We start from the raw sequence: 13,764 nt of genomic DNA, 5'->3' as shown, positions 1-13,764 counted from the left end.
GCCTCGCCGAAAAAGTTACCAAGACACATGGCTAACACATATAAGAATTATGGGTTAATATAAGTTATAAACATATAAGCATCCCCCTGAATATTAACCTTCATCAGGCGATGAAAGAAGACAGAGACAGAGACCAACATTGGAGCACTAGACTGAAGTCTCACAATCCAAAGGAGGAACAGAAGGATAGTGAGCACGAGCAAGGAACTCAGGACTGCGAGGGGTGCACCCACACACTGAGGCAATGGGGATGTTCTATCGGGAACTCACCAAGGCCAGCTGGCCGGGGACTGAAAAAGTATGGGACAAAACCGGTCTCGCTGAACATAATGGACAATGAGGACTACTGAGAACTGAAGAACAATGGCAATGGGTTCTTGATCCTATTGCACGGAATGGCTTTGTGGGAGCCCAGGTAGTTTGGATGCTCACCTTAATAGACCTGGATGGAGGTGGGTGGTCCTTGGACCTCCCACAGGGCAGAGAAACCTGCTTGCTCTTTGGGCTGAGGAGGAAGGAAGACTTGATTGGGGGAGGGGGAGGGAATGGGAGGTGGTGGCGGGGAAGAGGCAGAAATCTTTAATAATTAAATAAATTAATTAATAAAAAAATAAATTAAAAAAAAGAGTTAATAAGAAGCCTGTATACTAGGCCAATCAGTTTATAATTAATGTAGACCTCTGTGTGATTTCTTTGGAACTTACAACTGTGGAAACTGGGCTGGACAGAAACCTCAGTCAACCAGTGTGCACCATTACCACCTGGTTTCTATGGCAAATTAGTGTGGCTACTGGGATTAAAGGTGTATGTCATTGCTGCCTTGTCTGTAATGCTGGCCAGTGTGGCTGTTTTACCTTTCTGATCTTTAGGAAACCTTATTTATTAAGATACAAATAAAATACCACTGCACAGAACATGAATTTCTCTCTCTCTCTCTCTCTCTCTCTCTCTCTCTCTCTCTCTCTCTCTCGTTATTGATTTTTATTGAGCCCTACATTTTTCTCTGCTAACCTCCATGCCTCTCCCCTCCCCACTTCAACCCTCCGGCAAGGTCCTCATGCTCCCAATCTACTCAGGAGATCTTGTCTTTTTCTACTTCCCATGTAGATTATATCTATGTAAGTCTCTCTTAGTGTCTATATTGTGTCTAAGTTCTTTGGGATGGTAATTTGTAGGCTGGTTTTCTTTGCTTTATGTTTAAAAACCATTTTTGAGTGAGAACATATGATAACTGTCTTTCTGTGTCTGGGTTACCGTACTCAAAATGATGTTTTCTAGATCCATCCATTTGCCTGCAAGTTTCAAGATGTCATTATTTTTTTTCTGCTACTCCATTGTGTAAATGTACCACATTTTCCTTTTCCATTCTTTGGTCGAGGGGCATTTAGGTTGTTTCCAGGTTCTGGATATGGCAAAAAAAAAATTGCTGCTATGAACATAGTTGAGCACATGCCTTTGTGGCATAATTGAGCATCCTTTGGATATATACCCAAAAGTGGTATTACTGGGTCTTGAGGAAGATTGTTTTCTAATTTTCTGAGAAATCACCACATTGACATCCAAAGGGGCTGTACCATCTTACATTCCCATCAGCAATACAGGAGTGTTCCCTTTACCCCCAACCTCTCCAGCATAAGTTGTCTTCAGTGTTTTTGATCTTGGCCATTCTTACAGTTGTAAGATAGAATCTCAGAGTTGTTTTGATTTGCATTTCTCCGATGACTAAGTATGCAAAACATGAATTTTTAACTGGCTTTCTGTTTCAATGTTTTAACTTTATTGGGCTCTAACCAAAATATCAAAACTGCATATATTTAATGTATACATTTTGCTTGTTTGAACTTAAGCATATGTCTATAATATTATCACTGCACCTAAAAATAATTATAGCCATCATTTCAAAAACATCTTGTAATCTTGTGGGGTTTTATGGTTGCTTGGTTAGTTGGTTGGTTGGCTGGCTGGCTGGTTGTTTGGTTGTTTGGTTAGTTGGCTGACTGGCTGGCTGGCTGGTTGGTTGGTTGGTTGGTTGGCTCGCTACCTGACTGGCTGGCTGGCTGGCTGGCTGGCTGGTTGGAGTAGGTTATCTTTATCAATGTCTCTCTGGTAACAATTCTTACTGTAAGAAAGATCTGTGTTCTTAACACACTTTAAAAATATTTAAACTTATAATAGATTCATTTTATCCAATAATGATATGTTATTATAGGTAAAAAATGATTACAGTTAGGTTTAATTTAAGTGGCATACCATGTGTATTTCTCTTTCCGTCACTGTGTATGTGTGGATATGTGTGTAGCAGTATTGCATACATGTAGTGCTACAATGTTAACTTCATAGACTGTTTTTATAGAAGCCCTTGAACTCTTTTCATTTCACACAGCAGTTTTGCACTTATAATAGAGCAATTCTCCATTTTCCCCTCCACGACTCTTTTCCCTGTCAATCAATGTTCCCTTCTCTGCTTCTGTGAATTGTACTATTTTATATACTTCACACGCACACGGAATTGTAAAGCGTCTGCCTATTCTAATTGAGCTATTTCACTAAATGTAATGTCCTCTATCTATTTTCTAAATGGCTTCTTGTGTGTCTGTGCCCCATTTTCTTTATTCATCAGTATGACTATAATTGGTTTGTTTCTATATCTTGTGCTTTTGGTAGCTTTGCACTGAATATGGGGGTGTGTGTATGCTATAGAAATATACAAATAACTACTAGGTATACAAAGATATAAAGGGTTTTTATGACTAATAATCCTGAAAATTTACTATCTATCTATCTATCTATCTATCTATCTATCTATCTATCTATCTATCTATCTATCTATCGTATACATGCATAACTAAATAAAAGCTGCTTGAGTCTATTTAGTTTCCCTTGTATGTAAATGATTTCAGGGTTGACCATAAGATTTTCCCTTTTCAGTTCAACAAGTCCACTACTGTTATCATTGTTCAGATCCTGTTTATTCATGACGGTTGTTAGTTATTTAAAAGAGAGGTATGATAAAATTAGGAAGAAAAAGAAATCATTATACATTGCTGATCAAGATGTGCACTTTCCTATTACGGAACACATATAAATAAGCATTATTGGATAACTGATTATTAATCTTGAAGACAAACTTATTTTCTGATTTAGCAACCCCACTTCTGTCTGATTATAATAAGTAGATTTAATTATTACACTATGAGTACTTAGAGGAAATGGTGCTTTGATCTCCATTCTTCATGGACCAGTTATACTTTATGAAATCAAAATTATTCTGAAATAACTAAAAGAATAGAAAAAAAAACCTTGGTAATTAAAAAAATAACAGAAAAATGAGTGCTTCTGTCCTAGGAAACACTTTTCTCTAATGATGCTAGAATATATAAAGACTATGTCAGCAGATGGTCAGGGTCAGGAGGCACAGAAGATCTTCATGTTGTACTTCAGGCCTTCAAGGCATTGGAAAGTTGCTGGAATTTACCAAAGGAGGTGAGTAGAATGCTAGAGCTCTTCTAGATTTTTTTTTGAAAGGTCAGAATGAACTAGACTTTGAAGAGTATTTAATTTTTTTCAGAGTTAAAGTAGAATTAAAATAAGTACAATTCTTATTTAAAAAGACTTACAATTCATTAATTTTCATTTTTTAATTATCAAAATGCAAGAAGGCATTTTAGTATTTTGAGTACAAACATTATTGCACTATTTAGGAAAAATATTTATTCACAATTTTAGCATTCAATAAATATGTCATTAAATATTATCATAGATTCACTTCAAGTTTTACCAGGGTTAAATGAATTAAGAATCTGAATACAGATAAGTAAAATAAGAAAGCACAAATACTGGTATGATCATTTTTTTTGTAAAATATATGATTATTAGGGTTAGAAAGAGTCTTAGGGGAAAACAGTCTTTCCCCTAAGACTATTGGTGATAGAAATGGTAGCCAACATTTCATAAGTTCTTGCTGAAAATAGTTTTGGCAGATAACAAGTTTTCAATAAATAAATCCCAGATCCCAAATTTTTATAACAGATGTTATGTCAGGAGAATTACACATATTAAGTCAACTTTCTCCCACACTCTGAAGGGTAAAAATTATAACCTTCATTTTTCAGAAGACATTTCTGCTTGACATCACAGGCTCAGATCTAAATGTAGTTCAGGAGTGTTAACGTCCATGGGTCAGACTCAACTGATAAAGGGCAGCCAGACATGCTGCCCTTGTGGACACCTTTCAAGGAATTTTATATCATGTAGTTGGGATGCATTTCTCAAAAAAAATTCAATCGTTGTATATAGCATATCCTCTACTGTAGTGGCATTTCAATTATATATTTTAATAAATTAAGACCCCTCAAAGATCTAAGAGTAAAACAATCTTACTGGCTAGCCTTATACACCAGGTTATGGTAACACACACCATTAATCCCAGTAACCACACTACTTGCCATAGAAACCGGGCAGTGTATACCTTTAATCACAAATCACAGTGGTGCACATATTTAATCGCAGGCCTAGAGAGGATTATAAAACGGGAGGAAACAGCTCTCAACTACAGTCTGTTTCTGGGATTCTGGAAGGCAGGAGATCAAGGTAAGAGTCAGGAGCTGGCAGTTTTGCTTTTCAGACATTCAGGTTGAGCCCCAGTTTCTGACCTTGAGATTTTTATTAATCGTGCTTCACTCTACGGTATAGATTTCTACTTGATAGAAGGAAAAAATAAGGATATTAATTGCTGGAAGTTACTATAAAAGTTATTATTTTGCCTTATGAGATGCATGACATGTTTTGAACACTTTTTAGCCCCTAATCTCATTTGCTCTCCAACACAGTGTAGCTGTAAACTAGTGCACTTTAAACATGTGGTCACTCTCAAAAAAGCATTTCTAACCATGACTTTCTCTTCTGGATAAAAAAACATGGTTTGCAATTGTTTGATGATGGTATTTTTTTTTAATTAATAGGCCCAAGAAATCCCTCAATTTCCATTTTGACTTTCTATTAATTTAAGTGTTGTGGTATCGTGTTTGTGTGTATGTATGTTTGTGTGTGTTTTCTGCTTGCATATGTATGTGTTCATATGTATGTATATTTGCAAGTGTGTGAGTGTGTATGTGTATGAGAGAGAGAGAGAGAGAGAGAGAGAGAGAGAGAGAGAGAGAGAGAGAGAGAGAGAGAGAATATGTACCCATACACACTCATATGTAGGCCAGACGTCAATATCAGAGGTCTTCTTCTGCCATGTTCCACATTAATTTTTTTTTTTTTTAGAAAGGTCTCTCACCGTGCTTGGAGTTTGCTGTGTTGCTTAGAATGGAAGGCCAGCAAGCTCCCAGGATCTGTCTGCCTCTTCCCAGAGGTGGAATTAGAGATGTTTTACATGGATCTTCATGCTTGGGTGACAAGTAATTTAAAGACTGAACCATCTCCCCAGGTTCTGTGCCATCATTTTCTTTCTTTTTTTTTTTTTAGAACATTTTATTTTTTGTTTCTTTGTGCAATCAAACCAAAGGCATTATACCTGTGAAATACAACATGTGCCATCATTTTCTTAAGCATCTAAGTTGAAAACTCTAAAGTCACTGTCTTTTTAGTTTTAGGTCATTATAGTTTCTTAGATTTTCTTTCTACCATACTGAAATATCACAAACATTAGGCTTACTTCTATCTCTCATTTATGGTCTATTGATTTTTTGAGTGCCCACCACATTTGTTTACCCTCTCTTAGAGCATCATGTACTGGGAGATAAGAGAATTTTATCAGGAAGGGTCAATACTGCTTGGGCTCACACCATGGGTCCTCTGTCCTCTAAGCAATATGATGCAGAGGAAGATAATTTATCTTCAAGTATCAGCTCCTTGTACTTTTTTTACAAAGAAAGCAAAGGAAGAAAATCTATCATATCTACTCTGCAGAAAAGTCTGGAAAAATAAGATGAGGTAAACAATTTATTATTTTTGTCTTCTTAAAAAATGTTTTGAGATTATAATATAGTTACCTTTCTCCTTTTCCTTTCCTCCTCCAGAACCCTCCCATAATCATTTCCTTGTTCTCTTTCAAATTCATGGCTTCCTTTTTTCAGTAACTCTTGTTTCCTTCATATGTACATATCTAAATATATTCTTAAATATAAGTTCTTCAGTCCATATAATGTTACTTGTATGTATGGGGATTAAAACAATAGACTTGAATTTAAAAAAGCAAACCAAAAATATAGCTGACTGATCAACCTCCATAAATGGGGAGGAGGGGTGAATAGAAAACACATGATAACCATGGGGCACATCTGGGCTAGATCCAGGCCATCCCCAAATGCCTTTCTTCCCCCAAGCACCCTGACTAATAAAAGCTCCCTAGCCTCAACCCTATACAAAGAACAACAAGCAACTAAATAGATAGTCAATAAACCAACTATTTATAATTTATAACTAATTTGTAAGAATTGTTTTCTCAGGGCTGATTATTTGGTATTGAATAAACAATTAGAGTGCTCTTTCCTGGGGAAGATTATTTCTCTTGTCCTCTGCATTACTATTGGTGCCCTTTTTAGACTCGCCAATAGATTCACCATTACCTACTGAAAATATGGCATGACGTATTGTACATCAAAAGGTCACAGTTGCACAATTTTGACTTTGTAAATGTCTTTTGGGTACACACAGCACATTCAGCTGTTAACAAAAAGCTTGGAGATTTGAGCCTGTCCAACAAAAGCAGCTTCTTCTAATGGGGCTGGAAAGATGGCTCAGCAATTAATAAGAGTGTGTATTGCACTTCTAAGGGACCCAAGTCCTGTTCTCAGCACTTGCATCAGGCTGCTCACAATACCCCATGATTCCAGAGCCAGTGCATCTGATCTAGGACCCACTCTTGCATAGCTTAATCATACACACACATACACACATGCATGTATGCACATGCACACATACGCCCCTTCCCTCATGCATACGTGCACACACACACAGAGACCACAGTAGAAATAAAAACAAGAATCTTGCCTTTTTTACTACAACAAGCTCTTAACAAGAAGAATCACATACGGTGTTGACATTGGGTGAGTAATTATAACTGAGCAGCCACGATGGAAAGATAGATCCTAACATCAAATCTGATAATTATATTTATATTTTTCCAAATAATATAAGTTTCCAGAAACAGAAGTGCAAATTCCATTCTTTGCAGACATGACTATCCCTGTAATACCTAGCACAGACCTTAATATGTGAAATACATCAGTACCATTCAAATACACAGTACCATTCAAATATACAGTACCATTCAAAACACTACAGCAATAAACCACTCTGTGTGATACCATCTCGTTATTAATTTTCTATGTAGTCTTGAACTTTTAATAGGATAAATCACTATCCTTGTCAAATTTTTAACATTTTTTACCTTATCACTCAATTCAACTAGTCTATATTAAACAGAGACTATATGCTAGAAAGTGTTTTCTTCAGATCCTAAACATAGAAATGAAATCAAGTTCTATAGTGTAGCATTTACAGACTCACAACCCAATCTTTCTGTGGTGTTAGAACACCTAGTGGTTTATTAAAGGCATGGTCTCCCAGGCCCTAATCTAGGCCTCCTGAGTCACCATTGCATTTAGCAAGGTCCATAGGTGTTTTAATATGCAGGCATGAGATCCACATAAGAATTCCTTGTATGTATAAGAGTATGTTTAAGAAATGCCTACAATCAAATCAGAGAGTTAATAACATTGAAGTTCTTCATCAATTAAACTTTTTAATATATAGATGAACTTCTGTAAAAGTTCCATTTAATATTGCTATAGAATATATTTTAATGAAGGGATTATTTTAATTCTAAAGTGTATCATTTCAAGATAAAGAAATGAAAATATTAAGACTGTGTAAGGTCCTCTGCTTTGGGCCTTCTATTGATGTACTTTAGGGAGATTATATCAACAAATACTGCTATCTAAAATAAATGTCATTCATGAATTTTAGTGGTGACAAACTCTATATAAATAAAAGGAAACAAGTATTTGCCAGAACAAAGGACATTAATTCTTTCTCCACCTCGCGATTAAACAGAGTTGTTGATTCATAAAGAGGCACCCATTTTCGATCCCCAAGTGGAGTGATCTATAAAAATGGACTTCATTTACTCTCATGAGCCATATTGAGAGCAAAAGCAGGTAATCTGGAAAGTATGAACAGAAGGCTTAGCAGGCAAGACAGAAACTTAATCCAAGCTGTGGCTAGGTAGGCTGGATGAGAAAGCAGGAGGCACCACCCAAAACTCTGCAGCAGAACAACCTCCAGGTAGGAGCGAACATCAGTCCAGGTGCCCAGTGGTCACTCACCGTACAGGAACACAGAGAGAAAAGTAACTGTATCAATGTCTACAGGCATGTTGCATTTCATGTGCTTACAAAAATGCCATGTCAAGAAGGTTCCTATGGCATTTCGGCAGCTGTGGAACCACCATTGAATTCTGGTATGGCAGAGGAGTCTCTAAAGCACTTTATGCTAATGACAAATGCATTATAATGTGTTCTAATTAAACCTCATTTCAACACTTGTCATCAGGGGAAGCAATGTGCCCCCTCCTCTGCCTTCTCCTTGCTTAAAGATGCTGTGCTCCACTCTGGAACAAGCTTTTCGCATCACTCAGGGCACCAAGAGATGCAAGACATGAACATTTTTAGTTTGCCTTGTATATTTAAAATTTATAATTGGAAATTTTCTTCAGTGTATTTCGTATGTGGTATTTCCTGGACTAAGAGTCATAAAACCAAATCAGCAATGAATTAGGACAAACATAGAACCCCACGGTGACCGTGAAACAGCCTCTGTCCAAGAATAACACGCTAAAAGGCAAGTCCTTTACACTCCTTAAACCTTCCTAAGCTTTCAACACTTTTTTTTTTCATTTTGCACTTCTTTGAGGAAAACCCCTGTCTATATATCAACGCAAGGACTTTTTGTCCCCTTGGGTCCCCTGGTTTCCCTTATTTATATATTGATTTAAGACCTGGCTGAAACGGAATGACTACATGGCAGGTAGAATGTCTTTCAACAAACTTAACCAGGCACCATCACTGCTAAATCATCCCCAGAGTCCATATGGAAGTCTGTTGCTCTTATGAACATATGAGGGGTAAACGACTTACACAAGGTTTTTTACACACTCTATTGTCGTGAAAGAACAAGTGTGGAATTGTGTATTGGCATTCTGCATGGTGAAGACAAATGTTGCTGCCGTTCCTAAATTTATGCTTTTGCCTGAAACAGGTTAGCATATTTAATTCTATGACCCAAACATGCTTTTCCTCACCTCTCTGCTTTCTTGTGGCTATTCCTCTGCATCCAAAGTCATTTTTTCATGGCCAGGCGCAAGTCTCCCTTCTTCAGAAAAGCCTTCCTCAAGTCCTCCTGAAACTGGTAGGTTCAAACACAAGGTTAAATGGAAGAAGAGGAGGATGCTGGGGAGACTAACTGGAGGGTTTCCAATAAGGATTTCTTCATTTTTATTATTATAAAACGAAAGAACAAAATGTAAGCTAAGAACATGAGATAGTTACTACAGCCGCGATGCATCTGCCGTCATCTGTTCTGGCTCCCAAAAGGCAGCACCAAGTTTTCGCTCGCCTATTCTCCTCCTGCCTCTCTTTCCCTCTCTATTCTGATCTTTCACATTCTTTGATCCATTCTGGCCAGGTGAATACAAACTCTGCCTCTTGGACCCAATGCTCCTTCCAGTTGGGTAGCCGACTAGCAACATTCACAGAATTCTCGTAACATTGTCCACTGTATTTAATTGCTATTTTGCTGTTATAAGGTAGTTGATTAGAGAGCAGGGACATTCTCTTCAACCACCTATGCAGATGGTCATCACAAGTCCATTGCGTATGAGAGAGTGAAAAAGGGCTTCTGTAAAATAATGACGTAACACTTTGCCTTGATTTCCTGTGTGTGTGTGTGTGTGTGTGTGTGTGCCTGCATGTGTGTACATATGCATGCACACAAGCACTCTATTACAATTGTAGAAGCTAAGGTTTGATTTTAAGTGTTTTCTCTGATCACTGCCTATTTTATACTTTTGAGATTCCTCTCACTGAACCTGGAACGCTCTGGTTTCAGGCAGAGCTGGGATCTCTTTCCCAGCACTGGTGTTACAGGTATGAGTTGCCATGCCCAGCTCTGTATGTGGATCTGAGTTCAGATCTGAGGCTCCAGAGCTGCTCTTCTACCTTTTGAACACATTGGATAGCCCCTGACTTCTTTACAATCATAAATACTTAAGATGGGGAAGAATCTACTATAAAGATTTTGAAAGATGTAAAGCGATTTTCACACAATATCACATTTGCTTCCTGCCAAATGTCTACCTGCTGATCAAAGTTAGTCATCTCTTAGAAAATAAGGAATATGGTCTAAAAAGCTCTAATGTTTGCATAAGTTTACACCTGTGCTGGAACAAAATTAGAAGCCCAGAATTGTAACCCCTGTTCTAGTGATTATCCTACTTTGTCACTTTGAATTAGCACATTTGACAAAAACATAAAATATAAAAACCTCAGGCATATGATTTCATATTTATATGGTTTCTATATTGGCTACTGCAAAGCAGAATTTTTAACCAGACTGCTTCTTGGGAGATTTGCATAATTCATACATTTTCTATATACAAAGTGAACATCCAGTTCAGAAAACGAAATTTAAAAATAACTGATCTGAATGTGCACTCCATGCTTTAATCTCTATGTGTCTTCTGATGAGGGAAAGCAGCCTGAGAGAATTATATGGTGTCTCGTAGATGTCACCCAGAACAAGAGCACATCCTTTGCAGCTGACCAGAGGAATTCCAGAAGCAACAAGCCCGTCTTATCTTTCCCCCTGACCTCTTGCTGGTATTTCTGACATCCAACTATCTCCCCTGGCATCTGCTCAACGGGACCATCTGGGCTTTGTATTCATGTCCTACTTGGGATGACTCCCGCTGCTCTCTGGATACTTGCTCCGTTTTATGGTCTCCTCCCCCTACATCACCAATTTACCTTTTTGCCAACGTCTTAAAGATAGCTTAACTCCTGGCCTATACTGAAATTCCTAACCTGAAATTACAGACCTCTGGATGTGATACCTGACCGGCTCTGTTGCCTGGCAAAGTCAGAGTTTTAATGTAGAAAATGTAAATGTGCTTCATATTCATTTGTTTGAGACAGCAGACAAATCTGTGCAGAACTTCTAAGACAAAGAACAGAACCTGATCTGCATGATGGTGTACCGGCAAGTATCTGGAGATAGGTTTCCTGATACTGTCTTCATTCTTCCTGTATCTCAGGTGCAATGGTTGCCTAGAAACAACAAGGCACATGCCCATAGGACCAGTACTGCAGACACTCCTGTGCTCATCTGCAGCAGAATTTTGTCATTTCCTCTGTGAGCCAGGGTATTAATGAAGCAGCTGAATGGAAACTGTGGCTCTCAATGATGCAAAACCCGTTAAACTACCACATTAGCGGAAGAATAAATGGCTAACTGGTCTGAGACCTATATTACTCCTCTGTCAGCAGAAGCATTCCAATGGTGATGTTGAAGACAGTAGAGGCATGAATGGGTAGGGTTTTGTCATTGCTTTCAACTAATTATTAATGTTTTCAAAAACATAAGACAAAGTTATTGTCTAATGATTTTTAGTCAACATTTGGAAATAAAAGTTCTAGTTAGAATTCATGAGAGGGAGGCAAGATGAGGGTAGAGAATTAACTGATGGACTTTATGATACAGCCTGCCTATCTATCCTTCATGAAAGTATATGGCAGCTCATGTGACTGAAATCACAAAACAGCATTTGTAGGGAAGAAGAAATTTGCGGGGCAGGGTGGAAAAACTTGTTTCTTTCTCAATGTGTATTACCTGTTCATCTGCAGAATGATTTCAAAAGAATTTTCTGAGAATGTGGAGGCCCAAAAATGTGAGCCTATTTCCATGTTGACCAAAGGTCAGAGAGTTGGAACATACGTCTATTCCTTTAAGGTCATTGTGTTTCTACCTCCAACAAAGGTGTCATCTAGATTTAGATCAAAGAGTTTTGTTCTCTCAAGGTTTTTGTCAACAGGTATGTTTAATATCCAGACCTTGTATTTCAGGAATAGAGAAATGATACATTTCTACCTCAAACAAAAGTCTAAGGATCTAACTAAGGGTCCAGTTCCTTTAAGGAGATAGCATTGAATTCTACCCAGGGAGTGGTTTGCCTACAGAATGTTTGGTGTAGGATGTGAGCATGACTTGTTTTGTCCTAGCAACAGAATGTCAACTATAGATGTTGCCTGCGAACTTCAACTGGTCTGTCCATATCCTTGTATCATGTTAATGTAGTTATTTTTTTTTTAATCTTACTCCTATCTCTTGAGGTCAGGGGTATTTTAAGGAGTTGGAAATTAATCACAGCTGATTTCAGTATTCATTGGAACTCTCTCGCGGTACTATCTATATGTTTTTGTCTTATTATTTTTAAATAAGTCTACTATATTTCTAAATCCTAATGCCAGAGGTATTTTTGTCGAGACTGTTTTCCAACCCACAAGGATGATTCAGGTAGAACTTTGCAGGTTTTGGAGTCTTTCTACCAGTGATGGGAAATCTGAAGGCTGTTATTAACAATTGTTAAAAAAAAAAAAAAAAAAAAAAAAAAGCTTTTTCAAGAGCTTTTCAGTAGGTACTTCTTTTACCTAAAACTTAATGACAGGTATCAGTCACATTATGAATGTTTTAAAGTTTTTCTTTCATGGAAATTAATTCTCATTCTCTCATAGCAAAGATCAACTTTGTTCTTGAATTAAATAAGGAATTAGTTAGGCTTCCTCTGGCACCAGATATTTGGGTTCTTAGAAGTCAATATGAAATAAAGGACAATAACTTGTAACTTTCATACCAGCTGCTGGTTCTCAATTCTTGGTGCATTTCATAAAGTTTATAGATGTATGTAAATGTGTGTATATACATGCATACTTATTAGCATTCTAGGAATTAAGCTGATTGAATAACCCTGGGGCAGTTTATTTTGATATGCCTTAATGTTAAACAACTGCCCTAAACTTTCTCATCCCTCAATTTCCTGAAGTATATATAATATGCTAGATGCCAAGCCAAATTAATGTCCTCTACAAATTAATGTTTTCTTGGAATAATAATGAGAAAGTGGTTGGAAATGAACAAACCTCCCAACAAAGCTGCTAATTGTATGAGAACTCAAGCTCCTCCTTTCCACATTGGTAGCAAACAACTGTAAAAGCCCAAAGGAGGGGAAAGTACTGAACAGAACTCAGAACAAAGAACACAAATACTGAATTATGGAGGTCAGAAACCCCAGGCTCTTAGTCCAAAAGAGAAGAAATATCACTTACTCAGGCCATGTTTGTATTCTCTTCATTGACTTTAGAAATAGCAGGTAAGGTTAATTAGCCATGTGTCCTGAAAAGGTAGAAACATATAAACAAACAATACAATGCTATCTCTTTCATGTAGCCCATTGTTGAGGGACTCATCTGGGTTCTTTCATGCGTGAACAAGGATATATGTTTCTAAAATAGCTTCAGAGAAATGAATGATTCCTAGATGACATGTGACCTTTTGAGTACAAAAAGATTTCCAGGGACTTAAAAGTATGGTGTACCAGCTACGTTCAAATATTCTCTCTTGTGCTCCAGGATGTTAGAGTCAACTTGATAACACTGAACTTCTTAAGAGGCAGGTTGTGAGGAGAACACAGCATCATCATTTCTG

The sequence above is a fragment of the Chionomys nivalis genome, chromosome 2 (assembly GCF_950005125.1).
Source record: "Chionomys nivalis chromosome 2, mChiNiv1.1, whole genome shotgun sequence".
In the NCBI taxonomy this organism is placed as follows: Eukaryota; Metazoa; Chordata; class Mammalia; order Rodentia; family Cricetidae; genus Chionomys; species Chionomys nivalis.
Note: the sequence above shows the minus strand (reverse complement) of the source record.